The sequence below is a fragment of the Anser anser genome (assembly GCF_964211835.1).
Source record: "Anser anser genome assembly, chromosome: 1".
NCBI classification, from domain to species: Eukaryota; Metazoa; Chordata; class Aves; order Anseriformes; family Anatidae; genus Anser; species Anser anser.
The window spans coordinates 44,617,071-44,640,157 of record NC_139720.1 but is presented as its reverse complement, the minus strand read 5'-3'; the positions used below and the strand labels follow the sequence as shown (position 1 = coordinate 44,640,157).

At 42.9% G+C, this 23,087-nt stretch overlaps 1 long non-coding RNA gene across 1 annotated transcript; it reads right to left on the bottom strand.

Annotated features, from left to right (window-relative positions):
• Window positions 1–4,293: 4,293 nt before the first annotated feature.
• On the bottom strand, window positions 4,294–21,141 carry LOC310903249. Its single transcript, XR_014587381.1, has 4 exons — window positions 20,751–21,141; window positions 7,899–15,434; window positions 7,355–7,445; window positions 4,294–5,946 (listed from the first exon to the last, which is right to left on the bottom strand). It is a non-coding gene; the product is annotated as an uncharacterized lncRNA (long non-coding RNA).
• Window positions 21,142–23,087: the final 1,946 nt, after the last annotated feature.

Below are 23,087 nucleotides of genomic sequence, written 5' to 3'. Positions count from 1 at the left end.
ATTCAGTGAGAGATTTCCTGAGCAAAGATCACATCTGCGTCAGTGTTTAATAGATCTTAATGTCCTTTTTTTTCCCCATAAATGTGTCAAGAATCTTTTAGAACTATTTATAATTTTTCCCTACACACCATCCTGTGAATTCTATGGCTTAAGAATGCACCATATGAAAAAAAAAAAAGTTCCTCTATTTGGTTTTGAGTGATTATTTTACTAAGCATCCTATTTTTCATATTAAAACAGTCATTTCCTACCCCCCTCTGTGAACCTCATAGATCTCTGTCATGTCCTACTCAGACATCTCTTTCCCAAGCTGAAGAGTCCTAACATTCTGCCAAATAACAGGGAGGGTTCAAATCTTGCTGGCTTATAAGCTGAAACAGTGAAAAGGGCACAGAACTGTAAAAAATTAACAGAATCATAGAATAGTTCGGGTTGGAAAGGACCTTAAAGACCATCTAATTCTACCCCCACTGTCATGGGCAGGGACACCTCCAACTAGACCAGGCCCATGTAACCTGGCCTTGAACGCTTCCAGGGATGGGGCATCCACAACTTCTCTGGGCAGCATATTATTTAGATGAAGTATAAAATAGATATACATTACACAAACACATTAATGAAAATAACATGCACAGTCCATTACCGGCTCTTGATGAAAACTGGACAGGATAGCAAACAATAAACCTTGGGGATAACAGTGTGCTTATGACAAACCATGCCTGCCCTGATATTGAAAGATGTTGTTCCATCACAGCAGAAAAAGCAATTTTTTTTTCTCAAAATTCAAACTAGTTTCAGCTCAGTTAAGCTGATCCCAATCAGCTATACTGCCTGAGAGATCAGATTTCTGCTGTATTTCTATCAACCCCATTCCAAAGCCTGTTCCACATGAGACTGAACCCGCTCAGCAAAAGTGACTGCCTGAAACCCGATCTAAATTACAGATCCAGCAAGTTTTAGGTCAAGTTTAACTGAACAGATTTTTTAACTACCTTGAATTTTGGAGGCCACTGTACAAGTCTGGAATTTGCTTTTGTTTGGTTGTTTTTTGTACTCCTGTATCTAGATAAGTAAAAATATTGCTGTTTAATCCCTTCTGCAGGACATAACTCTTCTTACTGCCTCACCAACCTACCTCCCGGGCTGTGCCATAAACCATGCTGGGGGCAAAGGATATGATATATAGGAGCTAAAGAAACTACAAAATAAAGACAAAGATCTGAAAACATCCACCATAAATTACAACTCTATTCTGCAGCCTATACCCTCAAAGACTGTGGCATCTAGAGCCAGGTGCTAGTGAAAGATATTGAAGTGACCCTTGACTATACTGCCTACCTACTTAGCAAAACTTATTTACTTCATGTTCATCATGCAATCTAAAATCATCCAATAATAACTATTCTAAAAAAGTCAACCACGTTTTCATATTTAATGTACATACTGCAGCTAAATAAAACCACTTTCGAGGGGTAAATAATTGCAGAGGAAGAGAAAAATTCAAGAGCGTAGGCTATGAAGATGCACTTTCAGCTGAAATGTTTTAAAAAGCGATTAGTTGAGGCAGAAAAGCAGGAAAACTGTTCTTATATGGCTAAACCAACAGTGGAGGAGGGTTTCACACTAACTGTGGTAGATAAGTAGAAGAAAGCAAGGAGATGCACAAGAAGGAAGGGGTAGGAAGCAGGTTATGGTCTAGCAGATATAATTGACAAGAAAAGGAACCTGAATCAGAAACTTTGCCTCACCCTGGATCTAGGAACTAAGTCCCTCCTCTGTTAACAGCTTTTCCATTTGCATGGGAAGGGCAGAGGGTTGGATCTTACAAATGGGGCATTTCAAGGATTACTAGTGTGAAGAGGTTTAGGAATAGAAACCCAGAAATGTCATTAGAAGGTCTTCATTTTTTTTCTCCTAGAAATGCCACCGTGTTTGATCTGCCTGTTCCCAGCTCCCTAACATGTGACATTCACCGAATCAGCAGCACTCACAAAAGTCAATGGTGACTTTGGATCATCCCAGCTGTGATACTAGCCACTCACTCAGAGATGCAGAAATCCAGCTTCTCCCTACAAGTGTTGGTGATTTCTCCCCCATGCATCTCCCCACGTACAAAAACCAGCAGTGAATTATTCACTTCTCAGGCCCACCTCTCCTGACATTGTCCTGGTGCATAGGATTTATTCCCCATTTCTCCCGTTTACTCCTTAGCACACCTCTGCTGAGATTCTTCTCTGTTCTCCTACCCCTACTGCAACCTGCCGCATGGGTTGTGGTGAAATAAGGTGGAATAGGATGGGGTAAAACAACACAGACACAGGAGCATTCAAGACTTCCTGCTTCTTTCTTGCCCAGGGAAAAAGAGTTTGGAGTCTCACCTTTTCTTCTTTCCAAGCCTGGTACTACAATGCTAAAAGTGAGTGAAGCAAAACAAAGTGAACAAACATGACAAGGGAGGAGCACTGCATGGCACATCTGCTCCCTCCGCTCTCCACTAACAGGAGGTCAGCCGTCCTTTCTCTCCAGTTAAAAACACAGTTTTCCAGTCTTTTTCAGTATCCACAAAAAAACAGTAGCCATCTGCTCAGTGAAACAAAGGGCATGGTTGGATGCCATGACCTGGCCAGAGATGTAAGGGAGCACAGACCCAGAGTGCAGAGCATAGCATGAGGGGACCTTTTCCAAACAGACCTGCCTGGTGAGGCAATGCTAGGAGAGGCTGTGAAATAAGGAGAGCTTGCAAAAATCAGCTCATGAATCGCATGGGAATTGCTTTGTTGGAGAGAAAGGTATTGCAATGGACAAAGAGGATCTTAAGTGAAAATAAGGGCTTTTCTGAAGGTAGAATTGAGACAATTGGCATATGCAGGCCACACACGTTGCCTGCATTGACGCTGCCTCAGGGTTCATCCTCACAGAAACAGCCCAGCCTAGATTTGGCCAGCAGCGGTACAAGCAGCATGAGGAGACAAAGCAGGAGCTGTGTTGGTGGCTCTGCAGACAGCGCTTGCCACCAGAGAAAGCTCTGGATGAGCACTTCCCTAAAAGACAGTAGCTGAATGATGCTGTCTGCCAGATGGCCCCAAATTCCTCCCAAGGCTTTGGACCTTGTCATGATTTCTTCCTTTTTAAGGGATCTGATGTCCTGCCTTATGCAAAAATGAGACTTCATCTGCTTTAAAGAGCAGTGGGGCAGAAGGCTCAGCTCTCAGTATGGGAGCTGCTATTTCTCTCCCACTCGCAGGTAGCAGTAATATTGATTACAACAAAAGTAGCTGCTACACACCACTGTTTCCAGTGAGAATGAAGTGTGTCTCCCCGGGCAATAAGATATTTGCCAGACACCCCATGGAGAGCAGGCTGGGTCAGGAACAGGTTCAGTTCAGGAAAACAGACTGGAAAGCAAGGAAAGGTGGTTTCTAAAGCAAAGCAGGCTAGGGTTGTGTCACATCTCAGGTGGGGGGGCCACCACCAAACCAACATCATGTTCAGGTGACCAGAAGTGTAAAAAGGAAGAAGAAAGAGGAGGAGTTTTAATGGAAAAAAAGGAGGATGCTGTAGTGCAGAAAAAAAAAAAAAATAGCAGATGAGATGGGAGAATGCAAGCTGGATAAATGCTGTTCTATCCCCCCTCCTTACTGAGCAAAACCACTTTGAAAATAAGTCATTATTATTATGAACATAAAGAAATAATCCCAGTTTTGCTCTATCATCTGTCCGTTTGGTTGAGAAATGTCAGATGCTCGGGGAGGGGAGGAGGAAAGGTTGACATCAGACAACATCCATTTGTAAAATTGTATTTGCCAGCTTCCCAGCAGCTGTGATCTCCAGTTAATATCAGGAGTGAATGTGAGAGGCTAGGCAGAGGGGAGCTGGGGGTGGAGGGATGATGATTTTCAGTTCTCCCAAGCAATACTTGGCACTAGAGCCAGCACTTGATAACAAATTGACTCAGTCACCAACTTGCACAGGCTCCCTCTCTAATGATGGACTCCTTTCTCATTAGCAAATACATTTGTCAGTAAAAATAAACATGCTTGCATCCTCCCCGTCTTGTGCTGCTGACATAGCCCTGATTGACGGATCTCGCAAGTACATCAATGAAAGGAGAGGACAGTTGCTGTTATCAGCCAGCTTGAACACGGGACAGAGCTAATAATAATATATTACATTTACGTAGTGTCTTTGTGTCACAATCCATAGCACCACAGAACACAGAGAGCAGTCTAGAAAGCTTTGAATGGATTTCAGTAAGTAAATTTGAGAAAGGGCTCTCATTCTAAAATTCTCTGTTCAGCTGCTCAAAGGAGCCATATTTTAAGTTTATTCATTTTCTGTTAGCGCTGACAGTGAACAATACCCAGAGTTAACAGCCTAGAAAAGGGAACAGTAGAAAGCAGCCAGGTTTTCTTTTGTTTGCAAAGTGAACAAAGTCCAGAACAGTTCCTTTGGTTCTGAAGCACAACTGCAGATACCCATGCCTCATCCCAGTGATGAAGTATTCTGGCAAGCCTCAGGAAAAACCGTGAAGACATTATGCCTGAATTATCTGAGAATGAGGGAGGAAGAGATGGAAGAAAGCATATTTGCTGCCTTAAACAAATAATTAATCAGATCCTTTTGCACTGAAGTGTGGAGCAGTTGAAATTAACACTTCAGTAAGGAATTACCATTACACTAGATCATAACAAAGGAAAAATCTTCATCATTTCAGAAGTATATCTATGCATCAGCAATGCACACATGCAATAACATCAGAATGTTATGCACAGAACATGCCCAGCAGTCTGCAATGGAAGATGCGGTTTTGTGCAGAAGCAAAGCCTCTACCTCACATCAAAGATCATACGTTACAAAAATTTCAGCAAAGAGCCATTATGCACACACTCCGCAGACTATGTCTGAAGACACTATTTTGAGCAAGAGCCGTATGTAAGTCTTCCAGCACATAGTGTTCTGCATGCATTATCCCACTTCACGTTACTCACTGCACATATCCTCCTGCCTGAACTGTCAGCTGCAATCTCACCAAAAAGGGCAACAGACTTGAACCCATTCCCCTAGTGTTTAATACTGTGGACTCTATCCACTTCCCTCGGATTCAGTTTCTCTCCAGGGTGGGAGGGTTTCTGGCAAGGCCCCGCATTTTCCATAGCAGCAGAATTTCCCATGGAATACATTTTATGCCAGAGTCTTTCTTCTTAAACTGCAGGACTGCATTCTTCAGGGAACAACATTCTACTTTCACAGTTGTAAAGAAACTGTAGAGTACCAAAGAGATCTAATCTGGTGCAACGCTGTCCTCCTGAATCTATGGCCAGTTTGTAGGCATCCTTTTCTATTCTTTTCCAGTATTCTGTCTCAGCCAGCTAAATGACACTTCAGCACTTGTTAGAAAGGCATAAAACCTTTCTTTTTGCTTACTGGACTAATCCTAATTAAAACAGAAACATTAGCTCTACTAGGTTCATCTTAATGGAAAAAACACCTAAATGAACCCGGGGTTCCCTAGACCCAGTAAGGACAGTGGCTGACTTAAACTCCACATTAGCATCGCCTCCCTCATTGCCTTCCCTGTAAGCTGGTTCAGCAACAAACTTCAACCAGTGCAAAAACTCATTCCATACTGAAAACAGAGCTGTTATGGAACACAAGTTTAATGTAACCTCAATGTTGTTAATGAAAAGGAAACAATATTAATTAGAATGCTGTGGAAGGTAGGGAATTTTGCAGCATGACTGAGATGCAGCTGTTGGAGAAACATGAGTTTTGTTTCTAGCAGCTAGGTGGTAAGGCCATCTCAGAGCTGGTTCCTGCAGTGAATCCAGGCAGTTCTTCCCCTGCCACTTCTTCTCTCTTCTGCCTACCTGGCACATCCCATCTGCTGGTATCTTCTTCACCAATTCTTCTAGACAGGAGGCAGCATGGCACACATCAGCTTGTTGACTGCAAAAAAAGGGCATTAAACCCAGATCACTACACTGGTGGTAGTGAGTAGCATTAGGGGCTAGAGGCTGCCAAAATAGTCCTTTGAAGGCTGAGAATAGCAGTTAATCGTGGGCTAGTGTCCTAGAGGAAGTGGGGAGAAAGTGAAAAGGTTTCCTTAGGAAGCAGGGAGAAGAGGAAGGAGAAACAAGCTGATCCCCACTTTTAGTTCAAATCATCGAGAACACATATTCCTTCTGCATGCTCTGAGGCTGAGATGGAAAGCCATCATTTTTCTTTCCCAGTCTAACTGTGGTACCATGTTTTGCACAAAAACCCATCTGTTGTTGATGTTCAGCGTGCTTGACAGTTCTCTGTTCCCCTCCACCACAAGCTGTTGCTGTAGGGTTCAGTTCTTCTCATTCTAAATCTCATTTGCTTTCTGCAGCCAACAAGCTGCAGCTCTGAATGACTCCTAAAGAGAACAGAAGACATGCAGCTTCTGATCTTGCTGATGGAAGTATTTGCTTTGTAATCTTTATCTCTTTCTTCTAGCACACATTAATTCCTCTGTGTACAAAGACCCCGTTTCTTCTATACCCACCTGCCCCAAATTTTTGCTCCTCCAGCCTCCTGCATCGCACTGAGCACATCCTGCCTCCTAGGCCAGAGCCTTCTGATAACATCAGGTGGGTAGAATAGAAGCAGCTCTATAATAGCAAATTACGTTTGTTTTAAATCTATATTTGTCATGCCAGTGTGCAACAGAGAAGATTTAATTAGCCAGTGAAGCTCGCCTTTGGTATGTTTTCATGAATGCAGTTAGAGTTTTGATGCATGACTTCAGGCTACTACAACAAACAAAGAAAACACACCATGAAATTAAGAAACACAATAATATACAAGAAAAGACACTTGGCTGCTGTTATACATTTCACAGAGAAATGGGCCACCACCAAACCTGGATCAAGCTGCCTAAATCTGGGAACATTTCTTTTTAATTCAGTTCCAAATTTTGCACTGCATTCTCAGTTAAATGTTGGAAAGAAGTTAATTGCACATGAGATGACTGCACAGGCCCTATGCTAAACTAAGGAGAGAGTGACTAAACAAAAGGCCCCGATGTGACACATTAGCAAAACCCCAAGGTTGTTTTCCATTATTTTCATGGCAATGGGTACAAAGATTGCTGTGACAACCAGCATAACACCAGAACACAGCATGACCCCATATGCATTTCTGCTGTGCTCTCTGTTACAGGTCTGTGGACCTATTTAACTACACAAGTCTTCATTCAGCTCTTTGGGGTGAAGGTATGTCCTGCTTCTGTCAGTGACATAGTGGAGAATAATGTTAAAAGCCAACATCAAGAGCTGAAGCTGGACTTTCCATTGGCCACTACCGAGTGGTGGCAAAATGCCATACTTACATTGGCAGAGCAATTCTCAATGAATAAGGTCTTCAGGTCAGTCCAGGTATAGATCCAGTTCTAACTCTGTCATGCATGTCTTGTCTGACATCTGATAAGGAGAAGTGAAATGATACGTTTGACTTTGCAGGTATTTTATGAGGATTCATGATTTAATATTTACACTTCCCTACATGTAATACCATGTTATGACATTCATTATGTTAGTCCACCATTCATGTTAAGAAAAGAAACCGAACACAAGAAGCCAGTTTCAGACCACCAACAGGAAAACAATCCATCCCCAACTTCCAGCAACTGCTTTCGATTTTATTTACCATGATTTCTGGCTGATAGACTTTCTCTCCCAGGTTTCAGAAATGCTGGTAATGTGCAACCTTAAGGAGCAGCTCTATAACAACAAGCTTCACCAGATAAGGTTCTTCTGGCAAATTGTTTACAGCTTTACTGTTTTGGCAATGCCCATTAATGCATATCTGTCTTTGCCACTACTATTCCCATATTACACAGCATGACAAAGAAAACAGCACCTGCAAGCAGTCACCTTGGGTTTGCATCCAGGTGTGAGCAGCTGGGGATTTTTCATATGATTCAGGTTACGAGGAGTCCACACTTGGAGCACACAGATGACGAGCAGTGTGGGAAGGTCTTACCAAAATGGATTCTGCCACACCAAGGATGAAGAGAAGATTTCATTCTCCAAAGAGCTGCCAATCCAGTACTTTTTTGCTAGTGATAATATTTTCTAAGTTTAAAAATAAACTTAGTGAAGTATGTGCTACTTAACAATGTATGTCTCTTCAGTCACGGAAAAGAAAAAAAAAAAGAGACAGAGAGAGAAAAAAACAGACTGAATACCAGGCACTGCAAACCAGTATCAGGTATAACCAAATTACAGTTTAATACATTTCAGGTATCCCATTTAGAGCCTCAGATCTTTCAAGGAAATAGGTTTTCCCCACTGAGAAATGTATATGCAGTGAAATTAAAGCAACTTTAGCCCCATGTGAACCAAAAGTAGGTTGGATAGCTACTTTAAATAATCACCCAAATGTTAATTTTTCACAATGGAAGGAAGACCGGAGAGGAGAGGAATGTTCCCCTCTTCTAAACCTCACATTCACCTCCAAACTACTGTTGGACCACTCAGGCACAGGGTATAATACAGCACATGGTTAAATAGGTAAAACCCTGCTTTAATAACTATTTGCCACCAGCATGTCTTTACAGACAAGGCAAAGCAGCAGTGGCCTGGAGGGCCCTCTCGGAATATTTGGGACACCATCCAAGCCATAAGTCACATGAGAGGAAAAAGAGCCCTTAGGATGAGGAGGAGGCTCTCAGCATATGTCCGTGCATTCACACCCAAACCCTTTGCATGAGGGCTGTCTTCCTTCTCCCCTTCCTCTCTTGGCAGGCAGTGGTGGCAACCTGGGTGGTGGGGCAGGGAGCTAGGCTCTTCCATCGCTCCACACCATGCACCAGAAGGAAAAAAATCAGCAAGCAAAGAAGCAAGGCAAGTGCTGCTAAGTGGCTCATTGGTTTCTATGGCAACTGGCTCCTCTCTACTCCAGCTGCTTACCCCACAGTCCCTCTGTCACCCTATTTTTAGCTGAAAAACCAAAGAAAGAGGAAAAGTGGTGGGGGTTTGGGGAGGAGAGAGTTGGGAGACCTTCTTGGTTTTTGCAGGGAGGAGGTTAACACACATGCAGCCTTGTCTTGCTTTTAATCACAAGTTCAGTCCTCGCAGTGGAGGCTTCCGATGGGATTCCTCAGACCTGACGCACGGCCGGTCCCATACTTGTCAACGCCATGAAGAAGCATGCAAGCAACAGCCCAGCCATCCCCCCCAGTGAGTACATGAAGCAGCTGGGCTGTGAATTTGACCTTGACATCAAAACCGGAAAGTGCAAAAAGGCTCCAAATGTGGAGAAAAAAAACTATCCCTCCACCACAACCCAACATAGTCAAATGGTGGATGTCAGCACACCAACTTTTTTTTAACTGTGCTCTGAAAAGTTATTTCCCCCTACCTTTTTTTTCTTTTTTTTTAAGAAGGAGAGTGAAATTGACTTTATCCATGCTTTCTCTCTCTTATGTGGTGCAAAAAAATCCACGCTGGATACAACAAAATTTACACAAACATCTCATCAATGGGAAATCTGGAACCAAATTCACCCTGGATAAGGATTCACCTAGTTAATAGATTTTGGTATTAGGGACTTTGGTTGTTGAGCTGCACAATATAACAGCTTGTAAATCTAGAGCAAAGACATTTTAGCCTGCAGTTTTAGTATGCATAGGAGCGTGTGTTCACAAAAGCATGGGTCCCCTCAGTCTCCTCTAACTGACTACCGGCCTTTCTGAAATGGATGTCCCTGAGCACTGTGAAATACAGCTATTTCCACACAAATTTCTAGTTTCATTTGCCTCCCTCTCCCCAAAAATTCTAGAAATATTTTAAGGAAATCTTGCAATTATCTTGAAAATAATAATCCTTAAACTCCAAACCAAGGGAGACTGATGCCAAAAACATCTATATTCACTTATTTTCATTTCAACTGCCATGACATTTGATGCTTGCCTCCAAGCTGCTCCTGCTAACAGGGCTGTGGAAGGCTACCTTTGTACCACTCACTTTCATTTGCTGCCATGAGAAGGGATATTGATCTGTGTATCTCTGCTCACACAGCAAGGCTTCCCATTTTGGAGCTGTGATATTGTCGGACTAAGAGGACAAGGAAAAGATCAATGATTTCTAACAATGATCACTTTTAAGAGGAACTGCATTGGTAAAATGACTTACTAGTCCAAGTATCGCTTTTGCAGTCTCCGCAACCAGTTCTACATCCTGGCAGGCATTAACACCCTTGCTGTAGATAAAAGCAGTATATTGGGAGGGAATCGTCCATTTAAAAATGTTATTGGCTATGGCGCATGAAGGTATAGACTTCACAGTGCTGACGAGAAACCACACAAGTGGAGTGGGGCACAGCTGACAGAGCCTAGCAATGCCCACGCCAAACAGCATAAGACATGTCAGGGCATGGGGAGGGCTGGGGGCTTCACAGGGACCCTTCCACTGCCCCAGCCATGATCAGGGCAGCTGGAGCAGCCCCAGGCACCTCTCTGGGGCCTGGTTGGGATGTGGGCCCACAGGAGGGTCCAGCTGCACAGGGCCAAGGCCTGGCTGGGCAGGGCTGTGGCAAGCTGGAGCCCGCCCTGCTGCAGCCTCGCTGAGAGGCAGGGGCTGACAGGCCTGGGCAGGGTGGGGAAGCCTCGGGAAGGCTGGGCAGAGACAAGTAAGGCTGAGGGTACCCTCAGCACCCTGAGAAGACACTGTAGGAAGGGTCTCAAGAAGCATTTTAATTCCTCGGAATTTGGAAACTGGCCTATTCCATAGAGCCACAGGGATTTTTTGCTTTGTTTTTTTTGATCTCCAGAACACCCAGTCGCAACATGCCTCATAGTTTAGTTCACCCTGTGTGAAGTACTCAAGAATTGTATTTCCCAATTTTTCCCTGAATGGCCCTTTGTTGCTTTGTGGAGAGACACAGTGAAAAGGTGTTCCCAAAAGACCTCTTCTGCTACACATTACTTTAGACACTTTCATCAAGTCCTTTCTGACTAAATTTCAATTCTTAAATCTTAAATTTCTTAAATGGGTACTATCAAGCCCATCCTCCCAAGGGAATCTTGTAAAGCCCGTTATTAAAGTTCACCTTGGCAGGAAACAAGACACTCACCTTATAATCCTCCCATGTCCTGCATCTATGCACAGTCTGGGGGCTGTCAGGAGGAAAACCCAAACAACAAAGAACAAAGAGGACTCAGAACTACAAGTCTTCCTCTGGCAGCCCTGGAAGACAAGAGACCCTTTCCCTGAGAAAAGAACAAGGCCAGTGGGAGAGGTACAGAAAAGCCAAACACACCGTCAGGCCTGCTCTGCAAGAACACATGCTGCATGAGCCCTCCAGCCAGCCCGGAAGAGAGGCAGGGGAGAAGAGATCATCTGCAGGGAGGAGGAACCAAAGGCTAAAGCAGAGGTGACCTGAAGGGAAACATCAAGACACGCCTGCAATGTAAGGAGGAAGAGAGGCGGAGGGAAAAACAGATGCCAGTAAGCACACACCCAGCATGGATGGACGGCAGCCTGTGCTGGGTGGTGATGGATAGCCTTGTGCCCTGAGCAGCAAATGAAGGGATGAGTGACTCCTTTTAGAAAGGCCAGTCAAGAATGGAAGAGAAAATAATCAAATGTGCATCCTCATTTGCCTATGCAGGTTAGCTAGAGAGGTGGAAGCTCTGTGACTATGTCTCTGTGAACAAGTCACTTCACTGAGGAACTGTGTCCCATTTGTAAGATTGGAGGCAATGATCCTGACCTTCCCTGTAGAGCATTTGCACATCTACAAATGGAAATCACCAGCTCTTGGTATTATCCTGTTTGTTATTTATTCTGTTTTCTGACAAGAGGAGTGTACGAGCACTTCCAGATGAAGTGTGTGTGTGCACATTTAATATTAATTTATGGCAAGTAGTCATGTGCAGCTTTGACATTTGTTTTCCATGTCTACTAGCATCAGAAAACTCAAGCCTTTGAATGTTTATGAGAAATGAGCACACGTGCACACAATGCTGACAGAAGATTTAAAGAAATCTTCTTTAAAACCTGACTATTTTCACTTCTTTTGCATTTCTCATTTGTCCTTATTCAGCAGTTTTTAACCTGCAAACATTATCCTCAAAAGGTCATAGGAAACTCAGACTGGGAAATAAAGCTGGGTCACTGCAAAAACGGTATCTAGTAAGACATACGGGCTGAGACTGATAGTAATACAGGGACGTAAAGTCTTAGAGAGTTCTAACCATTGTATGTGGTCTAATAAAAGAATACTCCAGTCAGCAATGGGGACCTTCAGCTCTACCTCCACTAAAAACTAGAATACCAAGTTAAAAAGAAAAAGCTATAATGATTCCCAAATGAGAACCAGCCCCATGGAACAGCCTTTTGTATCTGTACCTCTGGATAGTCCATGGCAGAAAAGTGATACAAAACTCTTTCAATCTGGGTGACACAGACTAAAACTCAAGAGTGACTCCTTCATTGAAGTACCAGGGCTGTCAGCAAACACATGTGGAGCAGCTATGAAGCATCCAAGTCTATTTGTACTGCAGAGCTCTTTGATAAATCCCTCCTGATGGTGGTCCTCAGGAGGTCTGAGCTACAGAGCTTGTGGGTACCAGTGACAACTCCAATACCTTCTAGCTCTCTGATGATCTCAAATCCCTCAGGCTCACAGGGGAAGCAAGAAAAATCCAAAACAAAGACAGAGAGAGGAAGACTCTCTCCATGAGAGAGAAACAAGATCTTTGGAGTGTCGCATCCCGCAGATCCTGTTCATGGGAAATACTCAAGGGAAGAAAACAGAAGGTCAGATAAACATCTTTTCCTCTTGCTTTGTAATGACTCTTGGGTTATTTTGCATTAGAAAGTATGTTCCTTCATCAAGAAGAACTCCATGGCTATCAAATCTCCTTTAGCAATGTCATGCACAGATATTTATCACCTGCTGAGTTATACTTTCCCAAGATTGATTCCCTTAATATCAAGAAAAAGTGAACTGTGGTGTACAGTCCAGGTGTTATGCCATTTGGGTGCTCTGAGTTCTGGGCATAGAAACATAAAAAACGGAATTTTGAGGTTGTTTGTTTCTTCATCAGATGTTTGAGTGAGGCAGAATAATTCCATTACTCTAAACAGAGGGGACGAGCAGTTTGACTTGTCCTTCTCAGGTCTGTTTGCTTCTTCATAATTTGCAGTGGTATCTTGATGAAACAAACAAACAAAAAACAGTACAGTTTACAACCAGGCATTATTCAGAAAGGAGGTACATCACTGAGAATTATCTGCTTAAGATGACCATCTTTAGAGACCCTATTACCCAGTGCAGAAGGCCTATAAGCCAATTTCCACTCTAACTGGTGTCCAAAGTCCATGTCAGTCTGATATTTGCAGTAAAGGAGTTCATTCAGTTTACTCATATCCTTAAAATTCCAGCTACACCTTACAGCATGGTTGCCTTGGCTGCAAAGAGGTGTCAGGGGCATTTCAGGATCCTGTGCCAGCAAAAGAAGCAGCATCAGAATGAAACAGGGAGAAGGATGCTGTGTTATACAAGACATCCAGGAAAGAAAGCATGCAGGACACTAGCAACATCCTGCAAGACAAGCAGACTTATCAATGTCGTTTCAGACAGTGGCAGTGCACCACAAGAGGATGATGCTGTGACTGCTTTTTTGCTTCAGCATCGGGAACAATTGCTCATCCAGGAGACAGCTCATGAAATGCTTCTGCTGAAAAGCAGGAAACAGCTAGCTGGAAGTTAGGATTTCACAGCGGCAATGGTCAATGGAAGTGATCCAACCACCAGACACAAGCGTTTACTCTGGTAGAGTTTGAAACACATCTTAGGAGCAGCTTTGTCTCACACCTCAAAATAACCTTTCTACTGGATCAATGAAGACTCAGTTCAGAGCAGTGAAGGGGTGAAGTACATACTATTGAGTTTCTCAGACACTAGACTTCTTTGAGGATATCGCTCCCTGATCCGTCTCCCCTGCCCCATCCTAGATGGACACATCTTTTTCTCCCTAATGCCTTTGCTGATGGATCCTCAGGAACTTCTCTCTCTGGTGTACTGCTTTGAAGCACCTTTGCAGCAAGTTACATGGCACAATTCAGCAAGGGACAGAGGTCAAACAGCCAGCTTGGAAGTGAGCTTCCAACTTCGTATCGCATGATTCCTACAAAGGTTTCTAATAATGGGGATAATGTAAGGGACAGCCATAACAGCAATCTGACAATTTAGTGTTGCTATGCAACTTGAGTTGTGAACAGACTTTTGCGGTTGCTTCTTGTTTGTTCATTGAATGTGCAGTGACAGTGTCTGGCAACCTTCCCCCCTCATCATTTTACCTAAAGCAGCAAGAATTCACGTGCAGGTTTTGTGCCAAGGTGCTCTCTTCCAGCCACTAGTCTCTGAGCAAACTGAGATGCAGACACCAACAATGTTTTTTTCCAATCTGACTGAGACTCCTGTTGAGCCACACTCATATAAACAGCTACATATGCTGACACACATTTCTTCTTTCCTCTAGCTCATTGCATATCTTTCCCTTTTTCCTCCTTTCCTGCCCTAAGGTCAACAGGTTGTCGAAGAGCACTCTCTTTGACAGCTTTCCTCTTGCCGTGTCCCAGCTCTTGTCATGTCAGTTCACATTCTTTTCTAACTTTGTACATTAGGTTCCTTCAGACTTTGTTTATCTTTATTCCACCTGTTTTCACAGACTCATACAAGGTGGAGATAGATACAACTATTTGCTACATTTTCTTTTATTCCTGCTACCGATTGATTCTGTCTTGAAGCTTTGACCAGTGTTAAAACCTCAAGCAATGATGCCTGCAGCTCTTTCCTTGTGACTCTGACAGTCTAACAAATCTCATTGGCTAGGGAAGCTGACCTGCTAGTCTCTCTGGATGAAACCTGACTATTCCTAGTGGCATCTCTTTGTGCCATCCTCAAAAGCTCTCCTTTGGAGGCTGGTACCCCCAGAACATCAAGGTGAAGGCTATTCTGCATTTATATTAACTACTTCACATTCTCTGTAATACTTCGATATCACTTTCCAGACAACCTTTGCAGTTCTTTTTTTTTTGCCTTTCTCAGAATTTCTTCACTTTCTACAATCTGTTTTGTGGTGTTGCTTATGTGATGCTTAATAGCTCACAGTTGGCTGTATTTCAGTGGTAGCAGGGGGAACACAGTGAGCTGAAACTCCATATAATCTTGCAAGAAGAGATGAGAACAAGTAAAAGAGGGCTTGCTGTGCACGCTATCTCCAGAAAAAAAAAAAAATCTTTGCAAGTGTGTTTCTGTGCAGGCATTGCAAAGATAGGGATTACGTTATGCTGAGGGGAAGAGGAGCTGACTGACAGTAGAGATTTGCAGTCCATATTGATGTTTCACAATTGTGCATCTGTCTGCAGAACAGCTATGGAGCTCTCGAAGTCATTGCACTAAAAAAAAAAATAAGGAAAGATAAATCAATAACTTCACTCACCCTTTTACCACAGCTCAGAGGGTGGAGGAGGAGAGTGTCATAACAGCTCACACTAGCAAGAAAATTTTTGATCGAAACAGTTTTCAACCAGAAAATACTATTTTGATAAAATCAACATTTTTCACAAAATTATAAGTACAAACAAAAAACCCTATGGTAAAGGAGGTTCCAACAATATTTTCTGTATTGGAAAATTTGCCTCGGGGAAAAAAATGCAACCTTATATTTTCTTACCATATTCTATTTCTTCAGTTGGTTTTACATCCTTCAGTTAACAGTGAGAGACACTATAGTGTTCCATATCCTACCATTAGCCTGGAATCAGGTTTGTCGGATATTAAAACCAATTGGTCCCTTATTAGTACCTAGCACATTTCTTTTCTTTTTCTGAGTGTAAAAACTTCAACTGTTTCATTCAGCACAGACTAATAAAGCTGGCTCACTTTTTGTAGAAAACTCATTACTTATTGCTTGGTAGCAAAATCACTTAATTGTTTTGAAAATAAAAGATCACCTGTACTAAATTATATAACCGAATATTTCATTATGATATTCCCAGTATACTACATTACTGGTAGGATTGCATAACATGTCCTCATATGAGACGTGATTTGGCATAACATAACTCTACATTACCATTGATGTGAAACTGTAACAAAATTTAACTAGTTTTCAAAACAAAACATCAGTTGTATATCTAATAGTATTAGATAATAATATTTATTATTATTAGATAATAAAATAATTAATATCTAATTGAAAGCTCATAATTTTCAGTTCTTAGGAAGACACTGAAGACAGTATTTTCATCACTCGGAGTAACAAGAAGCTTTGAATTTATAAACACTGAAATTCCCCTCAAAAATGAACATTTTGAGTTTCATCTAGCTCTCACTTAATCTCTGGTTCATTCTTAGACTAACTCTAAGTCTTCCAGTTTGGAATAGCTTTAAGACTGGAGGATCTCTTGAAACCAAATGTCAAAAATATAGCATGCTCTTCATCTTAGCTCATTCTACCAGCATTTGTTGCTAGATAAACCAGCTCACCAGTATTCACTTTCAACTCATTTTCATACCTTTTATATGCATTTTTGGGGATCTCAAAATTATTGTCATCAGGATATATAAATGAGGATAAAATAAATGAGGATAAATTAAACGGATCTTACAACCCAACCATATCCAAGAACTAAAAAATTTTCAATGCTCCCACTGCAGCTATGCTCACAAAATCCTTTTGCTGGGAAGAACTGGGATGGGACAGACTCTCCTCCATTCCACAGCTCATCCCATTCCGCATCCGGAGAACTTGGACTTTCCATTCTAGCGTGTGAGAGCAGCGAAGAAAGAAAAAGGTCCACGTTCCCAACGCACAAGTGGCTTGCTCTCACTGCCTTCGGTGACTGAAGTGAAACTGCAGCCCAAGGCCTCCACCTAGTGTCTTCTGGCAAGCTCGGCACACCACCTCGACTGAAAATGCGGGATACCAGTGGGTGCACTGAAGCTTAAAGATAAAGAGCAAGAGCTTGGTTTATTTTCGAGAGGGGAATGTTTTCCTTGCAACACCAAAACGCGTCTCAACTCATTATGATCCACCCGTGCTTTGTGTGCTGTCACCTAGAACTCAGACACAAGCCTCTGGTTTACTTGTGGACAATAAGATTAGCTTTTTTTTCCCCATACTGATCGTGCTATAATTCAAGGCTTTAGGAAGATGCAACGTGAAACAAGAAGAGAAGAAAAGCTTGTTGGATTAGGTTGGACTATTTCCACCAAGAAAATTCTTCCATGCCCTGGGATATCTTCCTATCTTGCTCTATGGTGCTGCCTTCGTGCCATGGTCAGCTTCTGAGAAAACATAAGGACTTTCTAACACTACAATCCTTACTTGTAGGAGACACTTAAGAATTAGACCTGGCCTCTAGAAAAGATATCTGATATACAGGCGCATTCTTTCCACTTGTGTTTGACTTCCTTCTCTACCTTAATTTCACAGGCTTAATGGGATTTAGCCAGCAAAATTCTCAAAGACTGTCACCAATCATTTCTGCCTAGCCTTTTCTCCATTTCCAAGAAAAGATGACATATTTCTTATTGGGTATTTCTTCCTCAAGGGCAGCTAAAGCAGAACTATCTCAGCAGCTGTCCAAGCAGCACGCTTTCTGTCCATTGCCACACTGATATACCATCCTGATATACTGTCCTTTACCTTCTCTGGTAAGTCCAGGTTTCAAATCTCTCTAGTACAGGTATTTCCATGACCTGCTGTAGAAGCCTCTTCCTTGCCAGTTTTAAAACATCTGTCTTGATCTCTTCACTTCAGCTACCATGGAACAAACCTCCTTGCACTCCCCTGTTCTCTGGGTTATGGAGGCTAGAGGCCATGTTTCCCTCCAAGACCTGTTGTTAGTCATTTGAGAACATGCGTGTGTATATGTAGATCCACACATACACACATTCTCAGGAAAACTCTGTTGAGAGGCATTCAGAGCTTAAAACATTGCCCCAGAGTTTTTTAGAATATGGAATCACACCTAGAAACTGGAGTCACTGAAAACCACAAAAACTGTCCGAGTCAGGAAATCCAATCCAGCCTGCCCAATGACCCACTGCCCCCTTTCTCTCACCTACAAGAGCCCATCCCAGCCACCTAATATTTTGTTTGATATGCACGTGAAATTTAGAATATGTTTTAGGGCGTTTAAAGCCCATTCTAGCTGAATCTGTGTCCAATGTAAAAGGGAAAGGAGAAGCCCCTGATGGAAGAAATGATTGGAGTGGATGAACACACTTCTCCCCTTGGGAAATGATGAAGGCAGTGTGCAGTACAGACATTTCATCATCCTGCTAGCATAAGATCACCAGATTCCTCTGTGGGAGCTCCACCACTGTACTGGTACAAGCTATAAGGTAAAGACAGAGAGTATATTTTATTGACGTCACTAGCCAGCATTACTTAGAACAGGGCTAAGCACAATTGCAAAAAGAACTGCCTCCAAGCTATTCTATTTATATTCCTACCAGAGCTACCATTGGTACAGTCATCCTGCTGCTGAAATCCTGACCCTGTCATTGCCAGTGTAGCCACAGATCTGAGAAGATCAGTTTGGATCGTCTGAGAATTTGGCACCTCTTAATACCAGCAAAAGCAGCACTGGCAGGGGGTGGAGTGTGCTATTTGCACAGGACCTGCGTCAGGATTGGCATTCAGTGAATAGCAAGACATATGAAGGCATTTTATCCCAATATAGAGAATAACGCATCTTCCTCTGCGTTGCTGGTGGTAACTTTGGCAGTCCAAGGAACAATGGTAATTGCTTGTTACTGTGGAAACAAGACCTCCAGAAATAACACTAATGAGCCAGCAGGGTCGTGGGAGAAACACAAGCATACTGTCTCCTGCAAACACACACGATTTGGCTGCACACAAGAGATGGGGCTCTGGGGAGAGGATCTATTTATTTGAACACACCAGGCACCCAGCAGAACCTCCGCTCATCCCCCATACCAATCTGAGCCTGAAAACAATTTAAGTGACTTGAAAAAAACTTCAGATAACTTCGGAAATCATTGCTTTTCACCTCCCTGTCTGCCTTAAATTTTGCCACAGGGGGGTTGTGACTGGGGCATACTCCCTTTGGAGAAAGCTGTTTCTGTCATTTTTGCAATAAACCTGAAAGGAAGTTTTCCCTAAAAATCGCTGGTAGGAAAAACACATCTTTACAAATGTCCCCACCCCCTTCTGCAGATGCAAGGGCATTGGTAATTTGGGAGATAGGCAAGGTCTGAAAGGCAAGGTCCTTTCCTGAATTATGGTCATTTGGTGATCCACCGCTCAAAACAAGATGAAAGGAGGGAAGCATGTAACAGAAGAGGGGAAAGGGGGTAAGAGACACCAGAGAGCTTACTGCAGCCTCAGCACACCATGTCTTTTTCCCCTTTCATTCTGTGTTGCCCTTGACGGAGAGGAAAGGATGGTGTAAAGAAAGTGAGATTGCGGATGGCAACCTGTTAACACAGCTATTTTGTGCCTTGTAATGTCCCCAAAATGCTGCTTTCCGCCCTCAGGCCCTACTGGCACAGCAGCGTGGTGGGTGGCTGCATATTTATAGTCATCTCAGCCTCATACGCTAGGTGCTGAGAAGTGGACCTAGCATTTTCTCTTTAAGGAGACTTCCCTCTGCCTGGCAATGGCTATGAGGCCTTTAAGCTTTTTGCTAAACTCTATAAAAGCAGGGTTTTACCTTTGAGAAGAGCAGGTTGGCAGCAGAAAACAGTGTATGTGCCACCTAACATTATAGCCTTGCTGCTGCATTTGGGGTGGCCTTGCAATAGCCCCTCTGCTCACTGAACGCTCCTTGCCAGCTCAGAAGGAGCCAAATGACGTTCACCAGCAGCGCTCTCCAATAGCTATTTGGCTATGTCAGGCAGGTCATGGGGCAAAGCACCAGCTATGAGCCATTGAGAAAGGAACTGCTGGTGTCTGCAATTCCCCCCTCAGTGCTTTAACCCTATTAAGAAGCCTTGTTCTGATGTACTTCCAGCATATTCAAATACAGGTACAAATCAGGAGCTGATGGGGCCCTTCCAAAAAGTATAAACCATCAGTTTGGTTGTTTTCTAAAAAAATCTACATACAAGTGAGATCATAGCCCAGCTCTCACAGTAACTGCGGAAACACATCCTCTCCTCGGGATGAATTCGAGGTGTTTTCTGTTCTTCCTAGTAAAGGATGAAGTACTTCAGACTAGCAGACAGTTACCAAGGGACAAAGATGGGCACAGAAGCCAGAGCTGGTCCGGGCCAGACAACACTTGGAATCATACCCAACCTGAATATGAAGGAATTTTGAGATTGCCCCCACCTCACAGAGGGAGGAAAAGAAGGTGTAGATGTTAGTTGCAGGGGGAATAGGGAAGTAGGTGTATTCAGATAATAGGCAGTTAATTAATTAATTAGTTAATTAATTAGTTAATTAAGTCCTGGCCATGCTGGGCCAGGAGCTTCTCAAAAAGAAAAATGAAAAGTGGGGTCACCATTTTGCTTGTTATTGTACTCCCCCTAATCATTGCTATTTACTATTTATATATTAGTTGCAACAGGAAGCTTCAGATAAAATCAAGGCACTACTGCACAGATTAGGAATATCTCCAGCACACTTTTCACATTGTATGCCCACACAAAAAGCAAAAGCACAAGAAGAAAGATTGTTTGCTGTCTACAGACTAGACCTAAAGCATGAACACTTGCAATGACTCAACCACAGTTACCTCAGGAGTTAGAAGCAGAACCATGAGTTCATTAGTAGCAACTTCAGTCTACACAGCCTTTGTCCAGAGCTTTAATCATAAACTCTTCCTTTTTCCTGCAACCTAAAAGCCAAAAAGAGAATATGGGCAAGCAGTGGGAAATAATTTGGTACATAAGATGGGAAATAAAAACCAGAAGTTGAATGATAAAGATGGTGGCATCTCCCTAAAATACAGTGTGTTGACACAATATTATAGGGGAAGGTTCTCTAAAGTTTTTATTTTATTTTTGGAAGTCCTAATGCGCATTTGTGTCAGGTTCTTTCCCTCAAAAATACAAAAAAAAAAAAATGTAATGCCAAGCCCCAACTCATTCTCAGATGTGTTTGTCAAACAAAACAGAATAGAACTATGTATACACTGAAGCCAGCAAATGAGCAACACACTCTCCAATGATGAGCTGCTAAGACCCCAGTTGAGGATTTTTGTTTCCCAGCAACAATGGGTGACGTGAAGGCACCTGAGCAGAGCCCGGTCCAGTAGCTCCTGGAGAGCCGGGCAGGCTTGGAGCTGCAGCCAGGGAAGGATGGAGCCAGTTGAATAAGAGATGAAATTGCCCCAAACACTTTCTTTCAAAGAAAGCAAGCAAGAGTTTAAATCCATATGGCCTCCCTCTGATCTGTGTGCAAGAACCTTATAGCTGTGAACTAACAAGAGGAAAAATGAAACCCAATTTGGATAACGATTTCTGAGGTTGCAGCCACAGATTTGCCTGGAGCACCCCGCCCCTCCAAATCCAGAAGGTTACCATGGTGACAAATTTCAGCTGTAGGTAAGAATAAAATGTTTCTGTATGAAAGCCATTTTGTAGAAACATAAAAACCAAAGATTAAGCCCCATCGCGCCGTTTATAATCTTTGTTGCCATATATTCACATCTAGACGAGCTTCTCATCTCAGGAACGGTTAATCACAATGCAAATAAGCTGCTTTTGTTTTAATTCATGTGTTCTGCTAATGGAGTTCATCTCCATAAAGTAAAATAACACTGAAAATTTACCAAAAAACATGGGTATTCGTTTGCTTCCAAACTGTGTCTAAGGGAGTTATTAATACTTCTGATTCTCAGAAGATAGATCTATTCCATTGCCTGACTGTGAATTAGAAGAAAATTACCTTAAATCATGTTTGGATCTGATTCATAGCACCTTAAGCATGGATAGGCCTCAGCACAGCCCTGATCACGAAGGCACAGTGGGAAGGAAGCTGGATGTGTCTTGTATTATAGACTTGCACTCAGTAATTCCGGGAAAGGTTATAGCCAAATGCTCATACATTCACCACGCCTAAGTCATAGACCAGCTACTGAAAGCTACCACAGGACACTCCCTCAGCTCCCGTTCTGGGATTCCCAGGTAGTTGGTATGAACTGAGCTGCCATTCCCTTGATTGTCCAAGTCTGAACAACTTTGCTCCCAATGTCTTAATTTCTCTCAGTCTTAGCCCAGCAGCAGATGTAGGTAGTCACAGAGCATTGGTCTGTGCTATGTCACCACCTGGGTACTCACGACAGAGTGCCAGCTGCTAGAAGCTCCCATAACATTACTGACCTTAACACCACTGAGGATCTGGCTTTGTGGCATTTAGCAGTACCTTTCTCTGCAAAATCTTCCTTGCCTGCTGAGTCTCACACAGACAACAACACCCCTGTGGCTGTAGAACCATTCCTCAGAGTCACGAGCACGGCAAAGTCACACTCTGGCTTTGGTAGGGTCAATTGAGCAGCAAGACTGTACTCATGCTGTGGAATAAAACCATGCTTTAAGCACCATCTGTCTTCTACAGGAATTGAAAGAAAAAGGTGCAGGGTTGCCACACCTGACTATTGACTACAGGTACATGACGTGGTTGGTGATGCATTCCCACCTCCTTTGCCTCCAGCACTGGAATGATGGCCTAAACTTTCTTTCTCCCCATGAGCCCATGCAGCCATGTGCAGCCTGACCAGCCCCTGCCAGCACACACAGCCTCCTCATAAGCATTACACAGCACTGCATGTAGCGCACACTCCTTTTACCTCAAATCCTTTCAAAAGACCAGTGCTGCAATCTCTAATCTCAACATCCTGCTTTATTTAGTCTTCAAATTGCCTTTCAGTAGTCACTGAAATGTAGTGATTACAATCCATTTATAGTGTAAGGATTTACAGTGAACTATGCCACAGTTAATTGTGCTAGGTTAATTGTGCACTGAGCTCCACAAAAACACAACCGAAGTTCAACCTTTGTCCAGCTAACAGAAGTGCTCTCTGGATACTTTATGTCCTCCAGCCATCAGAGCAGAAGAGAGGGCAACCACT